This window comes from Ovis aries, chromosome 3 (genome assembly GCF_016772045.2).
Source record: "Ovis aries strain OAR_USU_Benz2616 breed Rambouillet chromosome 3, ARS-UI_Ramb_v3.0, whole genome shotgun sequence".
In the NCBI taxonomy this organism is placed as follows: domain Eukaryota; kingdom Metazoa; phylum Chordata; class Mammalia; order Artiodactyla; family Bovidae; genus Ovis; species Ovis aries.
The window spans coordinates 202,882,705-202,908,369 of record NC_056056.1 but is presented as its reverse complement, the minus strand read 5'-3'; the positions used below and the strand labels follow the sequence as shown (position 1 = coordinate 202,908,369).

General features: G+C 43.0%; 1 protein-coding gene and 1 long non-coding RNA gene across 2 annotated transcripts in view; both read right to left on the bottom strand.

Moving 5' to 3' along the window:
- Positions 1–630: 630 nt before the first annotated feature.
- LOC132659632 (uncharacterized) lies at positions 631–15,513 on the bottom strand. Its single transcript, XR_009600286.1, has 3 exons — positions 14,909–15,513; positions 11,087–11,204; positions 631–1,736 (listed from the first exon to the last, which is right to left on the bottom strand). It is a non-coding gene; the product is annotated as an uncharacterized LOC132659632 (long non-coding RNA).
- Positions 15,514–16,197: 684 nt separating this feature from the next.
- Positions 16,198–25,665, bottom strand: part of GPR19 (G protein-coupled receptor 19) — a 90,930-nt gene continuing 81,462 nt past the window's right edge. The window contains exon 4 of the transcript XR_009600284.1: positions 16,198–23,477. The gene's annotated coding sequence lies outside the window, so the exon portion shown is untranslated. The remainder of the gene's footprint in view (positions 23,478–25,665) is intronic.

Genomic DNA, 25,665 nt, shown 5'->3' with positions numbered 1-25,665 from the left:
CCTACCAACATGGGAGACACAGGAGACGTGGGTTTGACCCCTGGGTGGGGAAAATTCCCTGGAGGAGGAAATGGCAACCTACTCCGGTATTCTTGCCTGGGAATTCCCATGGATAGAGGAGTCTGGTGGGCTGCAGTCCATGGGGGTCACAAAAGAGTTAGACATGACAACACAAGCAGAATATTCTATCTTGCTATTTAACCACTGTTGAACAAGAGGTTCAATTACTGAAGACTGCTCCTAAAGGTATTGCTTACATTTACAATAATACATTATTATTGAACATTGTCATTTTTCAGTCCAGAAAACCAGGGAGCACATTAAGACCTACACTCGCTTACTTGTAAAATGGAAAAACCCATCTAAAAATCGCTTATTCAGGTACCATCGGTTATTCATACCAACTCTCCAGAGCTGTTGTGAGGTTCAAATGAATACCAAGGAAGACACCAAGCACACTGCATAATCCACAGGGCAGATACTCACTATGGACTGACTTCTCCCTTTTTAGGAAAGGCTGCACATTGAACAGACTTAGATCTTGAACAATAGTGTTAACTGGGATATTAAAAGAGAAGGGTAAGCCCATTCCAGGAAGAGAAAACACACAGTTGGAGACACAGCAGGGAAAAGGTGTTTAAAATAGTTTAACTGAAGCAGAACATTTGTATTCAACAGTACATAAATAATAAGCCTGGAAAGCATTTGGGGGCCAGATTACAACAGGGCCTGGATCAAAAAAATTAGCTTTTCTATTTTAAGTAGCAGGGAATGATCAATAATTTGGTTCCTTTTCTAAAATTTTGCTTCATTGTTGCTGTTCGGTTGCCTAGTCATGTCTGACTCTTTGCAACCCCATGGACTGGAGCACACCAGGCTTCCCTGTCCCTCACCATCTCCTGGAGTTTGCCAAAGCTCGTGTCCATTGAATCAGTGATGCCATCCAACCATCTCATCCTCCGTCACCCCACTCTCCTCATACCCTCAATATTTCCCAGTATCAGGGTCTTTTCCAATGAGTTGGTTGTTCACACCAGGTGGCCAAAATCTTGGAGCTTCAGCTTCAGCATCAGTCCTTCCAATGAGTATTCAAGGTTGATTTTCTTTAAGATTAATTGGTTTGATCTCTTTGCTGTTCAAGGGACTCTCAAGAATCAAAATTATGCTTTATTGGCCTTATTTTCTATTATAAAGCAATATATGTCCATTGCTAAAAGTCTGTCGATTACAAAAAAGGGTAAAGAAGAAAATGTAAATCACCTTATTCAATGGTTATGCTTGGGAGAGAGACAAAAGTTGTTGTTGTTGGGTTTGTTTGTTTTTTTTTTGGGGGGGGGTTAACATTTAACTGAAAACCGTTTAACTGACATAGAAAAATACATTCACTGCTGTGGGTTGGGTCACATTATGCCTTAACATTTGGAGAGTTTGATCCTTAAGATTTTACTTCAAGTATGGAACTTGAGCAAACACTACTCAACATGTTGACATACAATTTTAGCATTTTGTAAGCTTTTTTCTTTTTACTGTATAGAATGCTAACATATTCTGAGGTCAACTATGTTGGGCTTCCCAGGTGGCGCAGTGGTGAAGAATCTGCTTGGCAGTGCAGGAGACATAGAAGAGTCAAGTTCGATTCCTGGGTTGGGAAGATCCCCTGCTGGAGGAAATGACAACCCACTCCAGTATTCTTGCCTGGAAAATCCCATGGACAGAGGAGGCTGGCAGGCTACTGTCTGTGGAGTCACAAAGAGTCAGACATGACTGAACACGCATGCACACACAAGTTGTTAGATTTCTCACTTTTCATTATTAACAACAATACAAATATCATAATTTTCTATTGAAAAGCAAAGCATTAAAGGTCTCTGATTCCTTGAAAAACTTCCCTCAACGCTTATAATGGCATTATAAGTTATGACACAGATTGCCACTTAATAAAGAAGATGAGTTGCAAATATATATAAGTAATAATCTGAAGTGCCTTTCACTGCTCCTTGGTTATTGAACTAGTTAACTCATCTTAAAATCACTAGTTAAGGAGTACTCATTTGCTCCCTTTACCAGGGATTGCTAACAAATATTTACTGAGTGCCCGCTCAGCCTAGTCATTGTACTAGTTAATTTTTATAAGCATCTCATTCTCATCATTTAGTCTCAGACAGTTTTTTATTGTTACATCCTTTGTTGGTATTTTGATTCAGCTTTTCTTTTGCCTTATCCATTTGTTGTTTTGCCAGTAGAAATGAAATTTATAAATTATGGACACAGTAAGTAGGTTTTGGTACCTTTTTTAAAATGCAAAGATTTGCCTGTAAAAAATGGAATTATGTATTTGGAATGGGGTCAGATGATCAGTGAGAAGTCTTCGATGCTAGAACAAATGAAGTCTGACCTAAACACTTAAAGGGTACAATGTTTGCTTATCTTTATTATGTATCTTGCCCTGTGATTTCAACCTATAGTTTTTAACCATTTTTTTTTCTTTTAACTTTAATACAATGAAGTTATTTGATTTTTCAAAAAAATATTGCCACCATCACACTGTCCAAGGATAACCTTTGGGAATATTTGGATGTATCCTCTCCAATTTAAAAGTTTGAACTGAGAAATGGATGGGATAAAAGTTGGATTTTAGGTGGCTTAATCTGACCAAAGCATATTAGAAAGATCTAAGCAAGGAGACCATAGAACGAGACAGACCATACTGAGCTATAGTGACAAGTCAGACATGAGTCAAAAAGAGCCAAGGTTGGTACCAAGGCGATGGACGTGGAAAGCAAGCAACAAATACAAGAAATAGTGCAGAGGGAGGATTAAGAGGACTTGGTGACTCATGAGCTCTGAAGGGTGAAGAAGATAAGTCACTAAAGATGATGGTAAGGTGTCACCTTGGGCAATTTATATAAACTTTAATTTCCTTGTCTGTAAAATAGGGTTAACAATTGTACCTTCCTCATAGGATTGTTGGGAGGACTCAGTGGATGACATCTAAAATGCTTAGCACAATCACTGGAATGTATTCCCAGTAAGGGTTAGCTGTTATTGTTTTTATAGACGTTGAATCTAGATGACTGGGTTAATGATGAAACCCTTAAAAGAAATAGGAAAGTCAGGGTGGAGGTCAGATTGAGGTGGGGGAGGTGGGGTTGAGCTATAATCTAGACATGTGAAATTTAGGTTCATGGTGGTCAGTGAATTTAAAATATTCAGCAAGTAGCCACCACTGCCCAGTGATGTTTTTGACAACAGGTACGTTCTAGGAAGACTATATTTATAAGAAGCGGAGCTATGAAGAGTGGATACCCACTGCAAAGTATTATCTGCCCCTCTCCCCATGGCTTCCATTTATTAGAGAAATGACCTTGACTAATGAACAATCTCTGTAAGAACTGACTTCCTTGTTGAATGGCTCTCTGGGTAAGACATGTCAAAGTAGTGACGCATCTGGATTTTGGAATCAAATCTATGACTCTTGACTCTTCTACTTAACTATCATCTGATTTTATAAAAATTAACTCTAGGAAATTCCCTGGCAGTCCAGTGGCTAGGACCCCATACTTCCACTGGCAAGGGCCCGGGTTCGACCCCTGGTTGGGGAACTAAGATTCCAGAAGCCATGTGGTGGGGCCAAAAAAATAGAAAAAAAGAAAAATTAGTTTTCTAAGCTTCAGCTTTGTTTACAAAACAGAAAATAAAAACTTCGACCTCATAGAACTGATGGGAGGATTAAATGGAAACATTAAGTGAAACTCTTTACACATTATAAAATGTGACATAAATACCAAGTATGGCTCTTAGTCCTATCTTTCCTGTAGGTTATAAGTTGTATTTATACGTCTTCTCCTTCCTTTATGATGCCAAACATGAGAAGCACGCTCTACCAACTGCTGACCCCTTTGCCCCCTTGACCTTGGTCTTCGGCCTTTCCCTCTGTCTCAGTCTCTTTGGAATTTTGTTGCCCATGATTGTGAGAAATTCCAGAATGCCGGGCAGGATCTGACATGGACTTGAGCAAACTCCGGGAGACAGTGGAGGACGGGGAGGCCTGGAGTGCTGCAGTCCATGGGGTCACAAAGAGTCAGACATGACTTAGCGACTAAACAACAGCAAGGCAGGCTCTTTGGGGCAAGATGGCCTTTGTTTGGAGAGACTGTTAGTTTTCTATTGCTGCTGTAAACAAATAACCACAAACAGTGTCTGAAAACAACACAGATTTAATATCTTTGTTCACTCAGTCAAGTCCGACTCTTGTGACCCCATAGACTGTAGCATGCTGGGCTCCTCTGTCCATGGGATTCTCCAGACAAGAAAACTGGAGTGGGTTGTCATTCCCTCCTCCAGGGGACTTCCCCACCCAGGGATCAAACCCACGTCTCCCTGCATTACAGGCAGACTCTTTACCAACTGACCTACGACGGAAGCCTCTTTATTATCTTATAGTGCTGGAATTCTAAAGTGGGTGTCAGTAGGCCAAAGTCAAGGTGTCGGCAGGGCTGTGTTCCCATCTGGAGATTCCAGGGGAAATGCATTTTCTTGTCCTTTCCAGCTCCTGGTCCCTTCTTCCATCTTTAAAACCAGCAGCAGTAGATTGAGTTCCTCTCACATCCCCAGCCTTCTCCCCTGGTTCTCCTCTTCCTGCTCTTCCCCTACTAAGGAGCCTTGTGATTACATTGGGCTCACCTGGACAACCCAGCATACTCCTGCATTGTTAAATCTGCTTATTAGCAACTGGAATTCTCCCTTGCTATGTGGCCTGATATTCACAGGTTCTGAGCATTAGGACACGACTTTGAGAGGCCATTATTCTGCTGACTACCGAAAGGAAATTTCAGGGAGGTTTGCTTTTTCCCTCTGCCTTGCAGGGCCTAATTGATTCGTCAAATGATGGGCTGGCAACCACAACTGGAGATTGTAATAGTCACAGTTAGGAGGTATTTCACACTAAGATTTTTCTTCTGGTCTACTCCTGATTCAGCTCCACACTGAAAGATATATTTGCAGCCAAACACAATAAATAGTAGCTAACTAAAATTTTTCAAAGAAATACTGATCCCAGTGAATATTCTCCAGCATGGAAAAAAAGTTTATGCTCAATCCTTAATTTTTTGGAGATTTTTTTAAAAATGTGGATCATTTTTTAAAAGTCTTTATTGGATTTGCTACAATATTGCTTCTGTTTTATGTCTTAGGTTTTTTTGGCCATAAGGTAAGTGGGATCTTAACTCCCCAACCAATTGCATTGGAAGGTGAGGTCTCAACAACTGGACCACCAGGGAACTCCCAATCTTTAATTTTCATAAGTGATATCCATTTCATTTCTGACACATTTTTTATTTCTCTAGAAGAACTTCAACAGCAGTGTTTAGCTAAAGTGTTTCACTTTAGCTCCAATTGATGATGAATGGACAGCAGACTATGGCTTAAAAAAGACAGGTGAAAAATATCAAGTTGCAAAGCAAAGCATGTAAATATATCAGAGACTGGAATTTTTTTGTTTAAAGGGGTAAAAGGCCATCCGTCCTATTTTAGGAGCACCAGGAGTTCAAACACTATAGTTGAAAATGGCTAAAACCTCAATACCTTTGAATTTCACTCTGAAATTGAGTATTCCTGTCTTTTAAGTTCTTCTGTCTGTACTGTATATGTTGTTGTTGTTCATTTGCTAAGTCTTGTCCCACTCTTTGCAACCCCGTGGACTGCAGCATGCCAGGCTTCCCTGTCCTTCACTATCTCCCAGAGTTTGCTCAAATGTACGTCCATTGAGTCGGTGATATCATCCAACCATCTCGTCCTCTGTCAGCCCCTTCTCCTTATGCCCTCAATCTTTCCCAGCATCAGGGCCTTTTCCAATGAGTCGGCTCTTTGCTTTAGGTGGCCAAAGTATTGGAGCTTCAGCATCAGTCCTTCGAATGAATGTTCAGAACTGATTTCCTCTAGGATGGACTGGTTTAATCTCTTACTGTCCAAGCGACTCTCAAGAGTCTTCTCCAGCATCACAGTTCGAAAGTATTCATTCTTCGGTGCTTATCCTTCTTTATGGTCCAACTCTAACATCCATACATGACTACTCGAAAAACCATAGCTTTGACTATATGGACCTTTGTGGGCCTGTCATTTCAGTTCAGTCTATCAGTTATGTCTGACTCTTTGTGACCCCATAGACTGCAGCACGCCAGGCTTCCCTGTCCATCACCAACTCCCAGAGCTTGCTCAAACTCTTATCCATCAAGTTGGTGATGCCATCCAACCATCTCATCCTCTGTCGTCCCCTTCTCCTCCTGCCTTCAATTTTTCCCACCATCAGGATCTTTTCCAATGAGTAAGGTGGCCAAAGTATTATTGGCATGTAAATGAGCTCAAAATAAATGGGTCCAAATCTCCAGTGAAAGTAATTTTTTAAAATTTTAATAATTGATCTTAATTTTCTAGGGGTAAAGAGGCTAGTCTTAGTATGTAACCGAAAGGATATTAAGCTTGAATATCAGAAGAGGCAAGCACTGAATTGTTTGATGACTTTGGGCAGGACATTCAAGAGAGTGCCTACAAGTCCTGAGCATCTCTATTCCCAAGCACTGTGTTTACATATACTATCTCACTTAATTCTCACACAAGAGGGAGGCATCGTTATCCTCATTTTAAAGATGAGGAATTGAGTCTCTAAGACATGAAGAGACACTCACAATCACAGCTAAAGAGGGACAGTGCTGGGATTCGAACCCAGTTCTGCCTGCCTCCAAAGCTTACACATCCTCTCTCCACCACCCTCAACTGCTCTTCCCTGAGCCCCAAGTTTTCTCATCTACAAAATAAAGGATCCGAGTCAGCCAGTCTCTGATGCTCCTCCCCTCTCTCACTGTATGACCTTCATGGTCGGGAAGGGAAAAGGCAATTAGGATGGGGTCTCAGGCACTGGGGAGGGTGGGAGGGGAGCATCTTTCTCTCCTAACTGGTTGGAGAACTAAGAGTCCACATGCCACGGCATCCAAAAAAAGAAGAAGAAAAAACAGGTCTTCTAATTTTCTCGGTGAAACCAATTTTTTTTTTAATGAATTTGCATTTCCCAAAACAAATTCATCAACACTTATTGCAGAGAATCTTCTCATGCCCATACTGGGTTAAATTGTATCAAAAACTGGCCAGCAAAAAAGTACAAGAGGTAGTCTGTATTCTCAGGAAATTCACTGTTAACACACAAAGCAATTTTTAGAAGACAATAGACAACCAGGACTGAACTGTGTAGTCTAGACAATATGTATTGGGTTGGCCAAAAGGTTTGCTCAGGTTTTTCTATACCATCATATGGAAAAACCTGTAGGAACTTTTTTTGGCCAACCCAGTAGTACAGGAACCAGAGACAGGAGAGATCAATGTGGCTGTAGTACTCAGAGACGGCTTCATGAGAACTTGGGCAAAGACAATGTTCTTAATCTTGCCTTCTAGACTAGTCTTTCCTGGCCTCCTCTGTCATTGTGAAATCCTGGTATGAGCCTTTCACATAGTTCAAAGATTCTTGGTTTTGGAGTATGCAGTGATGGACTACATATCACGTCATCTGAAGGCCGCTTCACCCTTATTGGCACATAGGGGAGGAGTAAAACCCCCACGGCATGCAAACACCGTCATGGAGACTTGCTCCGAGCCATGGGAGGTTTCATGCAAAACCAGTTTCTCAATAGGGCAAATGTTGTGCAAAGATGTAAGAAGCTTGAGAAACTGGTTCAAGGCAAAACCTGTCACAGCAAGAACCAGATTTGAATTGGGGACACTTTCTTGTCTGTGTCAGCCATGGTCTGCCTCACCAGGGCTCAAGAATTTCCCCAACGCTTTGGCCCAGAGGCCATAGGCCCATCTCATCTACTAGGAGCCTCTTACCTGTCCACCCTCATGTGCCACTCTGTTGATAAGATAAACTTTTTCAGAATTCCAGATCCTTTCTTACCCTCAGACAACTAAGCATGTGTCCCATTCTCCGAATTCCACCCTCAATACAATCTGAAAAACCATATTATCCGAAGAGATAGTCTGAGTTGATAAGGTCATCTAGTAGTTCAGATATTCACTACACTTACTCTGTATTCTGAAACAATGCTAGACTGAGGAATATTTTCCAAACTAGTTGAAGTCATAAAGCAAATACACAAGAAAGAGCCCCCAAGAGTGTTGTTGTTGTGTAGTAGCTAAAGCACGTCCGACTCTTTTGCACCCCATGGACTGTAGACCACCAGGCTCCTCTACCCATGGATTCTCCAGGCAAGAACACGGCAGCATGTTGTTATTTCCTTCTCTGGGGGACCTTCCCGACCCAGGGATCGAACTCACATCTCCCGCATTGGCACGTGGGTTCTTTACCACTAAGCCATCTTGGAAGCCCATCTAAGAGTGTACCAGATGCTAAACTGAGGGTCCCTGGTTTAGAAAAGTGAGAAATCAATTTGTACAGAAGTGATGAGGGCAAGTTTCGTGGAGGCAGGATTCAGGATGGACTTTAGAGAATAGGAAGACTTTGGATAGGCAGGGAAGAGAAATTATGACAATCTAGAAAAGAGATGTACCATAACCAAAGGCAAGAAAAGTGGGAGACATATTCATGAAAAGCCAAGGTAGTCGGCCTGTCTGGAGGACAAGGGGCACAAGAACATCCATAGCAAGAATCAGTAGGAAATGAGATCATAGGCATAAGATGAATTCATCAACAAATCTAGCAAACATTTATTAAGTGCTGATCAGGTGTCAAGCTCTGTGCTAGGTGTCTGGCACATAATAACAGCTTATACCCATTAGAGGTTTTGTTGTGTCAGGCGCTATGTTAAGCACTTTATATTCATTATCTCACTGAATTGTCACTATAGTTTTATGAAGTATTGCACTGGTTGTATCTTCATTTTACAGATGAAAAAGATGAAGCACAGACAGGTCAAGGAACTTGCTCCAGGTCACATAGTTACTGTGTGATAAAGCCTGGATTTGAATCAAGGCAGTCAGCTCAAACGTGCTTTCTGAGCACAATGCAAACCTGCTTCTACACACATCATCTCATTAAATCCTTGTGAAATTCCGTAGGGCACAGGCACAGTTCTCCCCTCTGTGCAGATGGGGACCCAAGGCTCCAGGAGTTAGTGAATTCCTCCAAGTGGTTCTGCTGAGTACAGAGCGGGGGTTTGAAAGCAGATCCACTAATCCCAAGTCCATTAAACTTCCCATTACAATATATAATAACTGCCTGGCAAAGTGATTCTCTAGAATGGGGTAAAATTAAAGGAAATTTTAACAACCTGAAAGGGGTTTCCCCGGTGGGTCACAGGTAAAGAATCTGTCTGTAATGCAGGAGCTGCAGGAGACGTGAGTTCAGTCCCTGGATTGGGGAGATCCCATGGAGGAGGGCATGGTAACCCACTGAAGTGCTTACTCTTGCCTGGAGAATCAATGGACAGAGAAGCCTGGCAGGCTACAGTCCATAGGGTTGCAAAGAGTCAGATGCAACTGAAGTGATTTAGCATGCACACAGGGGCTTCCCAGGTGGCTCAGTGGTTAAGAATCCACCTGCCAATTCCATACCTAGGTCAGGAAGATCCCCTGGATGAGGAAATGGCTTCTTGCCTGGAGAATTCTGTGGACAGAGGAGCCTGACACGCTACAAAAGGTAGCCATAGGGTCACAAAAGAGTCAGACACAACTGAGTGTGCACACACACACACAACAGCCTGATAAGGGCAAGCGTATAGGATAGGAATTGGAGAAGGCAATGACACCCCACTCCAGTACTCTTGCCTGGAAAATCCCATGGATGGAGGAGCCTAGTAGGCTGCAGTCCATGGAGTCGCTAAGAGTCAGACATGACTGAGCTACTTCACTTTCACTTTTCACTTTCATGCATTGGAGAAGGAAATGGCAACCCACTCCAGTATTCTTGCCTGGAGAATCCCAGGGACGGGGGAGCCTGGTGGGCTGCCGTCTATGGGGTCGCACAGAGTTCGACACGACTGAAGTGACTTAGCAGCAGCAGCATAGGATAGGAATAGGGAAGAGTTTAAAGGTTAACAGCTGTGACTTAATGAATAAAGACAGGTCTGGCATTGGCCTGGCACAGGGAATTGAATTAGGAAAGAGTGGACATGAGTGGTAGATGATATTAGAGGTGGTGATGACCTAGAAATGGGCATGGGACAAGGGAGGGAGAGAAGAATAGAAATGATGATCAATATTTGGAAGAAAACCTGATTGTTCTTGGGGACTGAATGACTGAGGGCAATGAAAGGAGATTAGATCAAAGAGGACTTTGCTTCTTGCTTGAATGACTTAGCCTATTATTGACAAGGGCTGAGAGGTTACGGGAACAGCTGGTTTGTGGCAAAAAAAATGAAGGCCACTTTGGACAATCTGTCGCAATCTGTTTGGCAGGATGAGGAGTGGTACATTCCACAGGAAATGACCAGTAGGCAGTCAGGGACGTGGGATTGGAGCTCAGGTAAAGAGCTGAGGCTGAGCATTGCATCTGATGCCGAAGCTATGCAAGACCCATAGCTAAGAAGGAGCAGACAAGTCAGATCCCAGGGAGAATAGGTTTTTCATAGTCAGAAAAAGCCAGGAGTCTGCTGAGAACAAAAATGTAGCAGAAGAAAAGAAAACAGGCCCAAGGGCAAAGCCACGGGTCTGGACAAGTTCTTAGGGCCAAGACAGAGATACAAATTAAAGGGACATAATGGCAAGTGAGATCTCACCTGTATCAATGAAAAACGACCTCTGGATAATTTTCCATGGTGTATGTGGTATACTTAGGGTGTTTCCCTATTTCAGGAGACAAACCTACCTTAACCAAAGGGACCCTGCTGTCTGACTCCGCAGGCCAGTAAGGACTTTTGACAGCAGAGAGTACACAATCTATTGTACATCGGCATAGAACTGAAGTCATCAAATATGTCTCCCCACTGAATTACACTCTCAAAGACGGTTACAAAGGTAAGTGTTAGGTTTTGCCTATTATACAAGAATAAAAAAGGAAGGTCTCTCCCCTGAGAATATAAATGTCTAAGGATCCCACAAAGATCTGCAAAAGTCCAGCTAATTTGGCATTTCCTGGACTTACCCCTTTTTGTCCAAGATTTTCTTTCCTTGCCCAAGTTGGTGGCTGTGCTGCTGATGGGAGGAAGGTACTCAGGCAGCCAGAGATGCTGTAGCTACCTGGCCCCTTGGTCTCCTCCGATCTAGAAAGAGAACAGCGTGGTCAGTTGTTGCTATTTTCAGGGGCTACTCCTCTTCTGGCCTTTCTGCTACCTGTTTCCAAAACATGATCTTTTTGGCCACCACCCCACTCTCAGTGACCTCTTCCGCCTGGCAGAATGAAGAAAGTGAGACTTGGAGCAACTCAGCCCATACCTGGGAGGGACTTACGTGATGCAGGAACCCATCAGTCTGGGGATTTTGATTCTTGGTTATTGTCCTTCAAACACTCAAGTTCTAGGGTCCTTCTAACAGGCTTCACAAGGTTCACCGCCAAGCCTATACACAGTTCCTTCCCCACTCAGCGTATGTCCTAGGCCTCAGTCAGGGGTCCTCTGTGAACCAGGGCTGCCTAAAATGACTCCTCCACTCTCCAAAGTAGCCAGGTGGGATTCGGCCTCACTTTTCAAGTGAGTAGACAGGGGTGTTGAGAGGCTCACCCGAGGGCTCACACCTAGGTAACTGCAGAACAAGGAGATGCAGGTTGTTTGATCCACTCTCTAAATCTCTTGGAGTTAGACAAAGAGAGCCCTGCTGAGACATTTGGAATTCTATTTTTATTAAAGCTTTGCTTTTCTCACGATTGCTCTCTTCTGCCGTCTGTCTCCAAAGATGTTTTAAATGCTGGAAAATGTAAGATAAGGGGACTCAGAAGAGAATGGCAGCAAGAGACAGAGGGAACAAGCCCACTGGTTGTTCACAAAACCATCTCAGGCTGCCTGTTGGGCTGGGACCCCCACCCCCTCCCTCCCTCAGCCCCAAGGCAGCAGAGCCTAGTAAGGGGGCCTGTGTCCTAGGGATCTCTAGTCCTTTCTGTCATGGTTTCATGTTGACCTTGGTCTCTGAGTCTGAAATCCTTGATTACCCATGTCAATAAGCAGCCAGTCAGCTTGGGAGGGGCCCTTCAAGGCTATGGCAAGATAGAAGAATGACAGCACAGCTCATCATAAACATATTTATCAGGCAAACTTCAGGAAAAACTGGTTGCTCAAGCTTGCCACCTCAAGAGAAAGAGTTTTGTGCAAAGCTTGACCTGGTGTGAAACAGACGTATGCAATTTTGTTCCACTGCCACGTGTGCTTCAGGAGGGCTCTGTGGGGGACATCAGCATGCAAAAAGATTTTTTTTCCCCACTGGAGAGCCCTGGGGCTGTAGAGTTAAGCAGAGAAATGAATTATTTGTTTTCACCAAGCCTGTATATCTTTTCTATAGTCACTTCCCCCAAATGCAGGAATTCAAGTTTAGGACATTAAGTCACAGACTCACAAATCACAAGTTGTATGGGACTCTCAAATCATCTCATCCAGGCCCTAAACTTGCAGATGAGGAACCTGAGGTTACCCACTATTGGGTATTGTACCTCTACTATGCAGCCTGAGACCACACTCATTTCTCTACAAGCCAAAAAACTGCACTGTTGGCTCCAGAGAGATGGCAGTTCACCTAAAATCCGTGGTATTTTTCATATAAACCACTGTTCAGTGCAATTTCCCTTGTCCCGGGTTTATAGCCCAGATTTCCTAAAACCTTGTTCAGGCATTTACATGTTCTCTTTCCATTCGGTTTTGTTAGTTTTATCTCCATATTCCAGTCTATGATTTGGATTTTGGTTCTGCCTTAAGCTCTTGTAAGCGTGTTTGGGAATGGGCAGGATCACATGTGAAGTCACATTTTGCAGTGGGCTTGCTGTCTCATAGTTAACAGCTAAAGTGTTGTACCAAAAGCATTTCATTTGATATGCATGCATGCTTAGTCGCTCAGTGGTGTCCCCATGGACTGTAGCCTGCCAGGCTCCTCTGTTCATGGGCTTCTCCAAGCAAGAATACTGGAATGGGTTGCCATGCCCTCCTCTAGGGGATCTTCCCAACCCAGGGATCAAACCCAGGTCTTCTGCAACTCTTTCATTGCAGGCAGATTCTTTTACCACTGAGCCACTGGGGTATATGTTGTAAACAGAACCTAAGAATTGCCCCTGATTTCCTTCTCTCTTTCATCCTCCATATCTAATAATAAGAATGGCTAACATTTACCAGGTACTTATTATGTGCCAGATACTGTGGTAAGTAATTTATAAGCCCGACTGATTTAATCCTCACAATAAGTATCATGATTTTACAGATGAGAAGACTGACACTTTCAAGAGATTAATTACTTGCTTGAGCTCATGTATCTAGGGATGGTGGGGCCAGATTCACACCCAGGTTATTGTGGGTCCAGAGCCCAGAAGCCTCCCCACTTAGTTCAGATTCTCTGGGAGAGCCATCAGACCGTGATGCGGGCCTGATCCTTATGAGTCATGGAAGGAGGAGGAAGGAAGAGAGGGGCAGAGGGAGGGAGGGAGGAAGAGGAGAGGAGGGGAGGGGAGTGGAGGGGAAGGGAGAAAGTTGATGGAGTGGAAGAATCTTAGACTGCAGTGCAGTTTTAAGAAAGTCTAGCAAAGCTGATGAAACATCCTGGAACTGACACTGCCCAAGAGAGAAGTCCCGCATTTCCTAGGAATGGGTCTTCTCAGCATTGCCACCCCCCGCACCCACCTCCTGGCCCCACCACATTCAGTCATGAAGCAGCCTTTGAGAAGCATGACCTCAGTAAAAAGCAGACTTGGATTTCAGAGCAGAGAAAGCTGAGGTTATCAGTCAATTGTGACTGTTCCTGAGAAGTACATTTTTCATTGCTGCCAGATTGTGTGTGTGTTAGTTGCTAAGTCGTGTCTGACTCTTGCAACCCCATGGACTGTGGCCTGCCAGGCTCCATTTCCATGGGATTCTCCAGGCAAGACTACTGGAGTGGGTTGCCAATCCCTTCTCCAGGGATCTTCTGGACCCAGGGATCGAACCCAAGTCTCCTTTCATTGCAGGCAGATACTTTTACTGTCTGAGCCACTAGGGAAGCCCTGTCACATTATAGTAAACCAACTTTTTCAGCAAATCTGTTGATTCTGTCAATAGCTGTCTCTAACTACAACCCTCGTTCAAGCCTAGACATGGTTTACCTAGGCAATTCCAACAGTACTTTATTTCTCTCCTTTCAGTCCCAACATTCCTAAAATGGTCTCTTGCAACACTAGCAGGAAGATCTTTCCAATACATAAGTCCAATTATGTCATAATCCAGGTTGAGAAGCTAAGGTGGAGACTACATTTTGTCAATCTAAGAATAGGTATGGGACTTCCTTGGTGGTCCAGTGGTAAAGAATCTGGCTGGCAATGCAGGGGACAAGGGTTCAATCCCTGGTCTGGAAAGATTCCACATACCTTGGGGCAATTAAGCTTATGTATCACAACCACTGAGCCCACACGCCTTAGAGTCCATGTTCTGCAACAAGAAGCCCACGCACCATAGCTAGAGAAACCCTTTGCAGAGCGACAAAGACCCAGGACATCCATAAATAAATAAATAAAAATTTTAAGAAAGAACAAATATGATGATCTCATAGCATATAAATGACAAGAATCTCACCAGCATTCACTAATTAGGCCAAGTACAAAATTGCCTTGTATACTTTTTCGCTAAGCTCATCAGTGTATTTATATAGGGAGTTATCCCAGTTACTATAGGTCATTCATTTGTTCAAAAGCCCTTCAAACATTTGTAAGCTAAAACCCAAGCTTCTGATCATGGTACACCAGGACCTCTAGAATTTGGCTAGTCCCTACTTCTTTCCCAATATCACCCCTGCCATGTCTTACCTGGCATTTGATGCTGCGAAAATATGGTACTAAATTCTCTGTAGCTCCTGCTATGCAGTATCATCACATTACCGTGCCTTTGCTTATACTTTTCCCTCCACCTGGAATGCCGCTTTCTCTTCTCTCGCTGTTGTGCCTCATTGCATCTCATTTTAGATTTGGCTTAGCTTCCTCGGGGAAGCTTTCCATGACTCATACACAGCCCAACTCGAAGATCACTTAGTTCAGTCTCTACCCCAATACAGGAGGTCTATCTGAGGTCACCGTGTAGAAGGTCATCAAAGGAAGATTCTAAGTCTTCATAGGGTAATGGGCTCTGGACTGTTCTCTTGCACGCTCAATCGCTCAGTCGTGTCGGACTCTGCAACCCCATGGACCATAGCCTGGCAGGCTTCTCTGTTCGTGGAATTTTTCAGGCCAGAATACTGGAGTGGGTTGCCATTTCCTTCTCTAAGGGATCTTCTCCATCCAGGGTTCCAACCTGTGTCTCTTGCGTCTCCTGCATTGCAGGCGGATTCTTTACGACTGCACCACTGGACTATGATCACGTAAACCAGTCAAAACCCCTTCTTATGTTTTATGAGAGAGTCCATCAGTTCCTGTTTCCCCAGGTTTTCTAGTACTCACCTGCAACTTCAAGATGGAGAGTTACAAGTTGGGAGCCTAACTGAGAAATTCTCTTGGCAGGTCCCTATAGATGGGATGTCTAGCACTGAACTTTCAAATCCTGTCGGGGAGAGGGGGTGGTGGTGAAAATGATGATGGGGAAGGACAGAGCTTGCCAATAAGCCACTGTGTCACTTGCCTCTGCCTGTAATTTCTGAATTTTCTGGCTTTTCACTTATAAACCCTCCACTTGTGATTCATAGAGGTTTTAACAGAACTTCTGAGTGCTGAAGGACTTCAAGAAGGGGAAGGCGTGGGGAGAGAGAGGATGGGCCTCCGGTAAACCACACAAGGGTTAGAAGCCAGCTGCCATGGCTACAGCTACTAAGATTCCAAAGGTTTCCTTAATAATCTTGGTAACTCTCTTTTTTCTAAGAATGAAATGATACATCTTTAAATATTACATAGATGGGAGATACCTGGCTTGGAGGAAAAGATAGCAAAGGCTAATTCTGGGACCCCGCATTTACTTGGGGCTATATGCGGAGAGGCAGGATGGACATGAGCTTTCTTTACCCACCTTCTAGCACACGCCTTGGGTTTTCACCTTTCAACAGGCACTGCTTGTTTTTTGTGTGTTTAAAAAAGTTCAGCATAGTGACTGAGTAAACACTGGGACATTGTTAAACAGTCTCGAGCCAAAAGTTTATTTGGGGAAGCACAAGAAGAAATTATAATACATACAAACACATCAGAAAAACAGATATGAATCAATGTTGTTCACACTGCAATACTGGAAATGAAAACAACAATAAAAAATCGTAGTGGTTATTGACTCATTAAATTATCTTATCCACCATTGTTACTGTACACAAACAGAGCATACCATTACATCTTTTATTGGCACTTGAGAACAGATCATCTGGAAATATAAGGATGAAGACACAAAACATTCTCTAACATAAATCATACCAATGTTTTCTTAGGTCAGTCTCCCAGGGCAATAGAAATAAAAACAAAAAAAAACCAAACAGGACCTAATCAAACTAACTAGTGCTGGCACAGCAAAGGAAACCATAAACAAAACAAAAAGACAACCTATGGGGTGGGAGAAAATATTTGTATTAATAAACGATGCAACCAACAAGGGCTTAACTTACAAAATATACAAGCAGCTCACACAACACCAAAAAAAACCAAACAGCCCAATTGACAAATGGGTAGAAGACTTCAACAGACATTTCTCTAAAGAAAATAGACAGATGGTCAAAAAGCATGTGAAAGATGCTCAACTTTGCTAATTATTAGAGAAATGCAAATCAAAACTACAGTGAGGCACCACTTCACATGAGTCAGAATGACCATCCTTAAGAAGTCTACAAATAACAAGTGCTGGAGAGGGTACAGAGAAAAGGGAACCCTCCTACACTGTTGGTGGGAATGTAAATTGGTATAGCCACTGTGGAGAACAGGGTGGAGGTTCCTCAAAAAATTAAAAATAGAGTTGCCATATGATCCAGCAATCCCATTCCTGGGCATGCACCCAGACAAAACTATAATTCAAAAAGATACATTCGAAAATGTACCCCTATGTTCATCACAGCACTGTTTACCATGGCCAAGACATGGAAGCAACCTAAATGTCCATTGACAGATGAGTGGATAAAGAAGATGTGGTGCATATACAATGAAATCTCACTCACCCATCAAAAAGAATGAAATAATGCCATTTGCAGCAATACGGATGGCCCTAGCACTCATCATACTAAGGGAAGTATGCCAAAAAAAGAAAGACAAATACCCCATCAGTTCAGTTCAGTTGCTCAGTAGTGTCCAACTCTTTGTGACCCCATGAATTGCAGCACGCCAGGCCTCTCTGTCCGTCACCAACTCCCGGAGTTCACTCAAACTCACATCCATTGAGTCAGTGTTGCCATCCAGCCATCTCATCCTCTGTTGTCCCCTTCTCCTCCTGCCCCCAATCCCTCCCAGCATCAGTCTTTTCCAGTGAGTCAACTCTCTGCGCATGAGGTGGCCAAAGTACTGGAGTTTCAGCTTTAGCATCATTCCTTCCAAAGAACACCCAGGACTGATCTCCTTTAGAATGGACTGGTTGGATCTCCTTGCAGTCCAAGGGACTCTCAAGAGTCTTCTCCACACCACAGTTCAAAAGCATCAATTCTTCAGCTGTCAGCCTTCTTCACAGTCCAACTCTCACATCCATACATGACCACAGGAAAAACCATAGCCTTGACTAGGTGGACCTTTGTTGGCAAAGTAATGTCTCTGCTTTTGAATATGCTATCTAGGTTGATCATAACTTTCCTTCCAAGGAGTAAGCGTCTCTTAATTTCATGGCTGCAATCACCATCTGCAGTGATTTTGGAGTCCCCCCAAAATTAAGTCTGACACTGTTTCCACCATTTCCCCATCTGTTTGCCATGAAGTGATGGGACCAGATGCCATGATCTTCGTTTTCTGAATGTTGAGCTTTAAGCCAACTTTTTCATTCTCCTCTTTCCCTTTCATCAAGAGGCGTTTTAGTTCCTCTTCACTTTCTGCCATAAAGGTGGTGTCATCTGCATATCTGAGGTTATTGATATTTCTCCTGGCAAACTTGATTCCAGCTTGTGTTTCTTCTAGCCCAGTGTTTCTCATGATATACTCTGCATATAAGTTAAATAAGCAGGGTGACAATATACAGCCTTGCTGTACTCATTTTCCTATTTGGAACCAGTCTGTTGTTCCATATCCAGTTCCAACTGTTACTTCCTGACCTGCATACAGGTTTCTCAAGAGGCAGGTCAGGTGGTCTGGTATTCCCATCTCTTTCAGAAGTTTCCACAAATACCCAATGGTACCACTTAAACGTGAAGTCTAAAACACAACAAATCAACATATTGTGAAACAAAAACAGACTCACAGATATAGAGAATAGACTTGTGGTCACCGAGGAGGAGAGGAGGAGGGGAGGGAAGGATTGGGAGCTTGGGATTTAGCAGAGGCAAACTACTACATACAGGATGAATAACGACATGGCCCTACTATATAACACAGGGAACTGTATTCAATGTCCTGTGACAAATCACAATGGAAAAGAACATGAAAAAGAAGATATAGTACAGAAAAAATTAACACAATATTGTAAAACTGTACTTCAACAAAAAAATTTTTTTAAAAGGATGAGAATAGAGTAATGAAAGGAAGTTAGTACTGTTCGTTTTTAAATTCTTCGATTTTATTTTTTAGAAGACTTTGTTTTTCTAGAGCAACTTTAGGTGTATAACTTGAAGGGAGATACAGACTTCCCATTTATTACCACGCCACACATGCATAGCCTCCCCCATTATCCTCATTGCTCATTGTAATGGTTCTTTCTCTTTTTTTTAACCAGGAATGAACCTACCTTGACGCACCATAATCACTCAACATCCATACTTTACCTTAGGGTTCCCTCTTGGTGGTGCACAGCATACGAGTTTGGACAAATATATAATGACATACAGCCATAATAATAATATCATATAGAATACTTTTACTGCCTTAAAGCCACTAGATTTTTTAAAAATGCATTCTAAACCACATCAATGAACAGTACAGTGCTGAAATAGGCAGGTCAATGGAAAAAGGTAGACAGTCCAGATATGAACCCATGTGCAAATGAAATAACTTTTATGATAAAGGGAGCATTCCAAATGAGTAGGGAAGATATTCAATAATCACCATTGGGATAAGTGGTCAGTCTTTTAGAAAAATAATAAAAGCAGAGCTCCATTTTTCTCTGTACATCAAAAATAAATCCAAGGTGGAGAAAAGGTTTAAATATAAAAGTGAAATTGCAAAAAGTACTAGAATAAAACAATGAATTTTTGTATAATCTTGTCATGGAGAAAGCTTTTCCTAACTATGACATAAAATCTAGAAGTCATAAAGAAACGATTAATAAATGTGACTACTGAAAAATGGAATTAAAAATACAACCTACAAAGTCAAAGGCAACAATCTGGGCAAAAAAATGATTAGCATATATGATATCAGCAATAATTTCTTGAATATACATATAGAGTTTTTAGAAATCTGAAGAAAAAGACCAACCACCTATAAAAGAATATGAACTGGAAGTTCAGAAAACAAAATATGAAAGCCCCACCACATACACAAAGAATACCCAATCTCATTGCTAATTCAGTAAGTGCAAATTAAGGCATCACCAAGATACCAATTTTTAGTATACTGAGTTGGCAAAACTTTAAAAGTGTGATAACAAACCATGTTGTGTGGTGAGGAAACATACACGAAATGGAAATTTCTGGTGGAAATAAATGGTTTGTAACTCTTTCTGAGGAAACCTTGTCAGTAACCTGCCAAAATTCAAGGGTTTATATACTTAATCTAGAGGTTCTTCTTCTAAGAATCTGTCCCACAGACAACAGTCACACGAGAACAGAAAGATGTATAATCAAAGTTGTGTATTTTTTAATTGCTTAGCTAGTAAAAATAAAGAGTAAAACAAAAAGTAGATTCTGAAAGAAAGGAAAGAAAACCAAGACTGAAGGAAGGAGAGAGTTCCACATAACAATGACAACGGAATCGTGCCCAGTACAGGTTGTTAACTGAAAAATGTGCAAACAGTGTAATTTAGTACCATCTATGTAAAAATGAGAGGGAGGTACTTTTACTCTTTGTAGTGTGTTCAACATTTCTGGAAGGCTGGATGGTGGTTAACTCTAGAAAGTGTGTCTGGAAATTTTACTTTTTACCTTACAATCTTCTTTGCTGTTGGGATAGTTTAACCATGGGCAAATACTAATTTTGAAATAAAAAGCTCCTTTTTTTTTTTTAACTTTTACAAATGAAAAAGAGAAATTCCATCTGTTTAAGGAAAGTTTCTGCGGACAACACAGAGTTTTAGTTTTTCACCTCTCTTAAATAATATATTTTCAACTCTACTGAATAAATGAAAGATTCTAAATTCAGTTTCTCTGTCTAACATTCTCTCTATCTGCCCATCCATTTCTTCCTGGCAATATACATCTGGTGTAATACATATATTACAAGTATGACATAATATAATAAAATATTATAAAATAGGAACTTTCCTGGTGGTCCAGTAGCTAAGACGCTGAATTTCCAAGGCAGGGGACCCAAATTTGATCTAACTGGGAAGGGAACTAGATCCTACATGCCACAACTAAGAGTTTGCAAGCCGCAACTAAATATCCCTCATGCCACAACAAAGATCAAAGATCTTGTGTGCAGCAAGTAAAACCTGGTGCAGACAAATAAATCAATAATAATAAAAAAAAAAAAAGTGCAGGGGTGGCTCAGTGGTAAAGAATCTGCCTGCCAACGCAGGAGACATGAGTTAGATTCCTGATCTGGGAAGATCCCACAGGCTGCGGCGCAACGAAGCCCACGAACCACAACTACTGAGCCTGTGCTCTAGAGCCCGGGAACTGCAGCCACCGCAGCCCATAGGCCTGGAGCCCGTGCTCCACCAGAGAAGCCGCTGGAATGAAGAGCCGTGCACTACGACGAAGAATAGTCCCCACTCACTACAACTAGGGAGAAGCCTGCACAGCAACAAAGACTCAGCACAGCCAAAGTTAATTAAATTACTTTTTTTTAATATAACAAGGAGCTGCCAGCTGCATGTGAAACCGTCAGTTCCCCCCATATTTGTCACTCCCCTGCTTCAACTCTAAGCGGCTCCTGTGCTAAATTGCTTTAGTCTCTGTGACCCCATGGACTGTAGCCCGCCAGGCTCCTCTGTCCGTGGGATTCTCCAGGTGAGAGTACTGGAGTGGGTTGCCATGCCCTCCCCCAGGGGATCTTCCCCACCAGTCTCCTATGTCTCTGGCATTGGCAGGCAGCTTCTTTACCACTAGCACTTCCCTGGTGGCTCAGACGGTAAAGCGTCTGCCTGCAATGTGGGAGGCCCGGGTTCAATCCCTGGGTCAGGAAAGTCTCCTGGAGAAGGCAATGGCACCCCACTCCAGTACTCTTGCCTGGAAAATCCCATGGACGGAGGAGCCTGGTGGACTACAGTCCATGGGGTCACAAAGAGCTGGACGCAACTGAGCGACTTCACTTTCTTTACCACTAGCGCCACCTGGGAAGCCCAGAGGCTCCCAAGCACCTTCAAATTAAGTCCCTACTCCCAAGCTAGACATTCAATGTGCTTCATCATCTAGCTCCTGTATACATTTGGCCCGAGCTCTTGACACTGCTCTTCCCAGCTCCTGAGAAGCCTGAATTATACTCACACCAAATTATGTGTGGGTTCCCCATCATAATTCCACACCACAATGCCTTTGAAAATGTATCTTTTCTTGCTTTATACTCATCCTTCGAGACTTGGCTCAGAAACGAGCTCTTCAGGAAAGACACGCCCTAGATCCCCTCTACATTTTGTGCGTACCTTTATTATCACACTTAACACACTATCCTGCACATACATAGAGAATCCCCCATCAGCGTGTAAGCCTCGTGAATCTTGGTGTGTCTAGCATACAGCACAAGGCCTGATGAGGAGTTGCTCGATGTGTTTTTAAATGAAAGGATGGATTTATAAAACATGGATGGTCCAGTGGTTAAGACTTTAACCTTCCAATGCAGGGGATACGGGTGTGACCCCTGGTCAGGGAGCTAAGATTCCACACGCCAAAAGAAACGCTGAAATATAAAACAGAAGCAGTATTTTAACAAATTCAGTAAAGACTTTAAAAAGTAAAATGCCTTAAAAAAATAAATCAGTTATCCTCTGGCTACATTCTGCATCTCTCTTGGGTTCCAGCTCCTCCCTACCTCAGTTCCAGTGCAACAGGCCTCCCCAAGGCATTATAGTGCGGTTCCCATAACAATGACTAGAGTGTCAACCATGCTGCCAGTGCATCTTATGTAGGGAAAGGGTCACTTAAAAATGCACCAAGTCAACCTGTATGTATCATTTCCCTAGAGAAGGAAATGGCAACCCACTCCAGTATTCTTGCCTGGAAAATCCCACGGACAGAGGAACCTGGTAGGCTATAGTTCGTGGGGTCACAGAGTTGGATACCACCGAGCACATGTATCATTTAAATCTTGACAGTGTACCTGTAGGCAGATGCCTGAATTTTTCTTCCTTCCCATAGTTAGCCTCTCTCCAAACAAGCTCAGATAGCAACCTACTTTGTTTGGCAAATTGATGAATGGGGACATGATTCAATATGCCCGGTAGTATGACATAGCCAGTAGCATTACCATTTTGTTTATGAGGTGTTGGATAAAAATACTCAGGAATTTACTTCCAGTGGAGGGACCACCTGTTAGCTGGAAACATTCAAGAGGGAAATCTGGGCAGGTAGCTCTCTTGAGAAGTTCCATCACCAGCCTCATCCTCAACAAACTGCCTCTTCAAAGCTTGGCAACGTGGGTACATTAGCCCTTTGATTGCCTGAGCTGTTCTGCCAGCACCTGGAGAGATGCCCAGTTAGCTCTTCCCCAACCTGAAGGAGGGCAGAGCTGGACTGGATGTCAAGCGTTGCTTCAGTGGCCAGGAGAGAAGTGGATCTTGATGTAGGGGTAGAAACTAGGGAGAAAAGAAGTGTGAGAGAAGGATGGGAGGTGGGGAGGAAACGCAACTGTTGGGCAGAAAACTCGGCCAGTGCAGCCAGGACCACTCCCACCTTACCTCTAGGCCTCTGTGGTGGATATGCGGGAGGGCTGGGAGGCTAGGGGTTACTATGAAGGAGGTGTGACCCTGTCTGGAAGCTGTGACCGGGCAGGAACGGAGCCACCTGTATTTGAGTCTTACCTGCAGCAGCCAGAACAGAGCTGATCAACAGACACCTTCCAAGCTGAGCGGGAAAGGAGGCAACCGGAGGGCAACACAGCAGAAGGTCTGGAGTTTTCCAAGACAAAACAAACCGGAGACAATCCTTCAGGTGTAGGGAAAGGATAACTCCTTCTCAGGACTCGCTGTCTGAAAGCATGAAACAGCAAGAACAGAACACCAGGCAGGAACCATGTGAGAAAGGGGAAAGGGTGAGGCACAGAGGAGAGGGTCAGAGTCCACGCTGAGGCCAGAGGCGCCAGACATTGCGGCAAAGGACGGACATTCCGTGCACAACCCCTGACGGCGTGTGCGTCTGCCTGGGCGAGGCCATCTTGCTGGCCTCGCTGGCAGGCTGGTCTGAGAAAGGCAGCGTCACTTAGGACAAAAATTACTTTCTCTTCTCCTGTAGAGAAACATCTAGAGGAGAGAGCTGAAATGTACAGTAAATCTGTAAAATCTGAAACGACCTGTATGGACTACTGGTGACGAGTGGAAGGAGGGGGCTGCTGTTCATGCCTTGACTCTCGTCACTGTGAGAACATCAGGAGGGTCAGGAGAGGGGCAGCACCAAATTTTAAGACTCTTGCATGCCTACATTGCACTCGATCTTCATTTTGTGTTTGTGGTTTTTGTTTGTTTGTTAGTTTGTTTTGGCTGTGCCATGTGGCATGCTGGACCTTGGTTCCCTGAACAGGGATCAAACCTGTGACCCTTGCATTGGGAGCGAGGAGTCTTAACCACTGGACCGCCGGGGAAGTTCCTATACCACACTCTAAAATGAGTCCTGTAACAAAATTAGCCAGTCATGCAACCAATGGTATGACTCAAGCCCAGAAACAGTGAAGGCAGAATCACCATGGTTTTTTGTTGGTTTTTTTTTTTTTTTTTTTTTACAAAATAAGGATCAAAGGATGTCCTTTGAAATTTGAGACATACTTACAGTACATATTTTAAAAGAATTATTTCACACAGCAAGCAGAACGATAGGCTTTAATGACTCAGACATATTTATGAATGACCGAGATAGAAATGGCTACTCAGCAGAATGATGCTAATTTTTAAGGACAGTCATTCTATTCTACCAAAAGACTGCAGCTGGGTGACAGGAACACCATTAGCACGTCAGTCAGCTTCCATGTGGCAATCCTTTAATTCCTCTGAGACAAATTTCATGAAAATAGTTTTGGAAACCAAGTGGTATTACTACTACTACTATTTTATATGTATATTTAAAATATTCTATTTTTATTTTCTTGGTTATATTTATTTTTATTTAATTATTTGGCTGCACTGGGTCTTAGTTGTGACATGTGAACTCTTTATTTGCAGCATGTGGGATCTAGTTCCCTGACCAGGGATTGGAATCTGTGCCCCTTGCACTGGGAGCTTGGAGTCTTAGCCACTGGACCACCAGGGAAGTCCCCTAATATTCTCACAAAATAAGGTGCCGTCCCATTCAAGTAACACTGCATTGACCAGAGAAAATTGACATTAACCATATTCAGGCTAAAATGTTTTTGGAAACAACCTTATGCACAAGTGAAAAGGTTTAAAGGTAAATCCTGGAATGGAAGACTTCTTGTGTAGATAAGGAAGGCTTTAAAGGAATTGAAAATATGCTGTAAAAAATTCTTAAACATGTAAACGAGTCAAAAATAAATGAAGATGCATGATGCTAAGTTGCTTCAGTCCTGTCTGACTCTTTGGGACCCCATGGACTGTAGCCCACCAGACTCCTCTGTCCATGGGATTCTCCAGGCAAGAACACTGGAGTGGGTTGCCATGCCCTCCTCCAGGGGATCTTCCTGACCCAGGGATCAAACCTGCATCTCTTGTGTCTCCTGCATTGGCAGGCGGGTTCTTTACCACTAGTGCCACCTGGGAAGCCCAAAGGAAGATATGTGATACCAAATAGAAAAATTACAATATCTGTAATGTTAGGAGAAATGATAGAAAGAGTCAAAGGTATTTACTTCCAGCAGTAGATAATACTGAGAGACAGGAAATATTAATACTTAAATCCTCATAAATAGTTTGTGGCTTTTAAAAACATCTGGAGGGCCATAAGTAAGTCTGGAGGCTTCCCTTGTGGTCCAGCGTGCAATACAAGGGACACTGGGTTGATCACTTGTCGGGGACGATCCCACGTGCTGCGGGGCAACAGAGCTCGTGCGCCACAGCTACTGAGCCCTCGCTATAGAGCCTGTGCCAGCGAAATGAGCAGCTCACACTCTACAGAAGAACCCCTGCTCGCTAGAGAAAGCCCGCACACAGCAAGGAAGAGCCAGCACAGCCAAAAAGAAACAAATTATTTTGAAATTCTATTTTTTTTAAA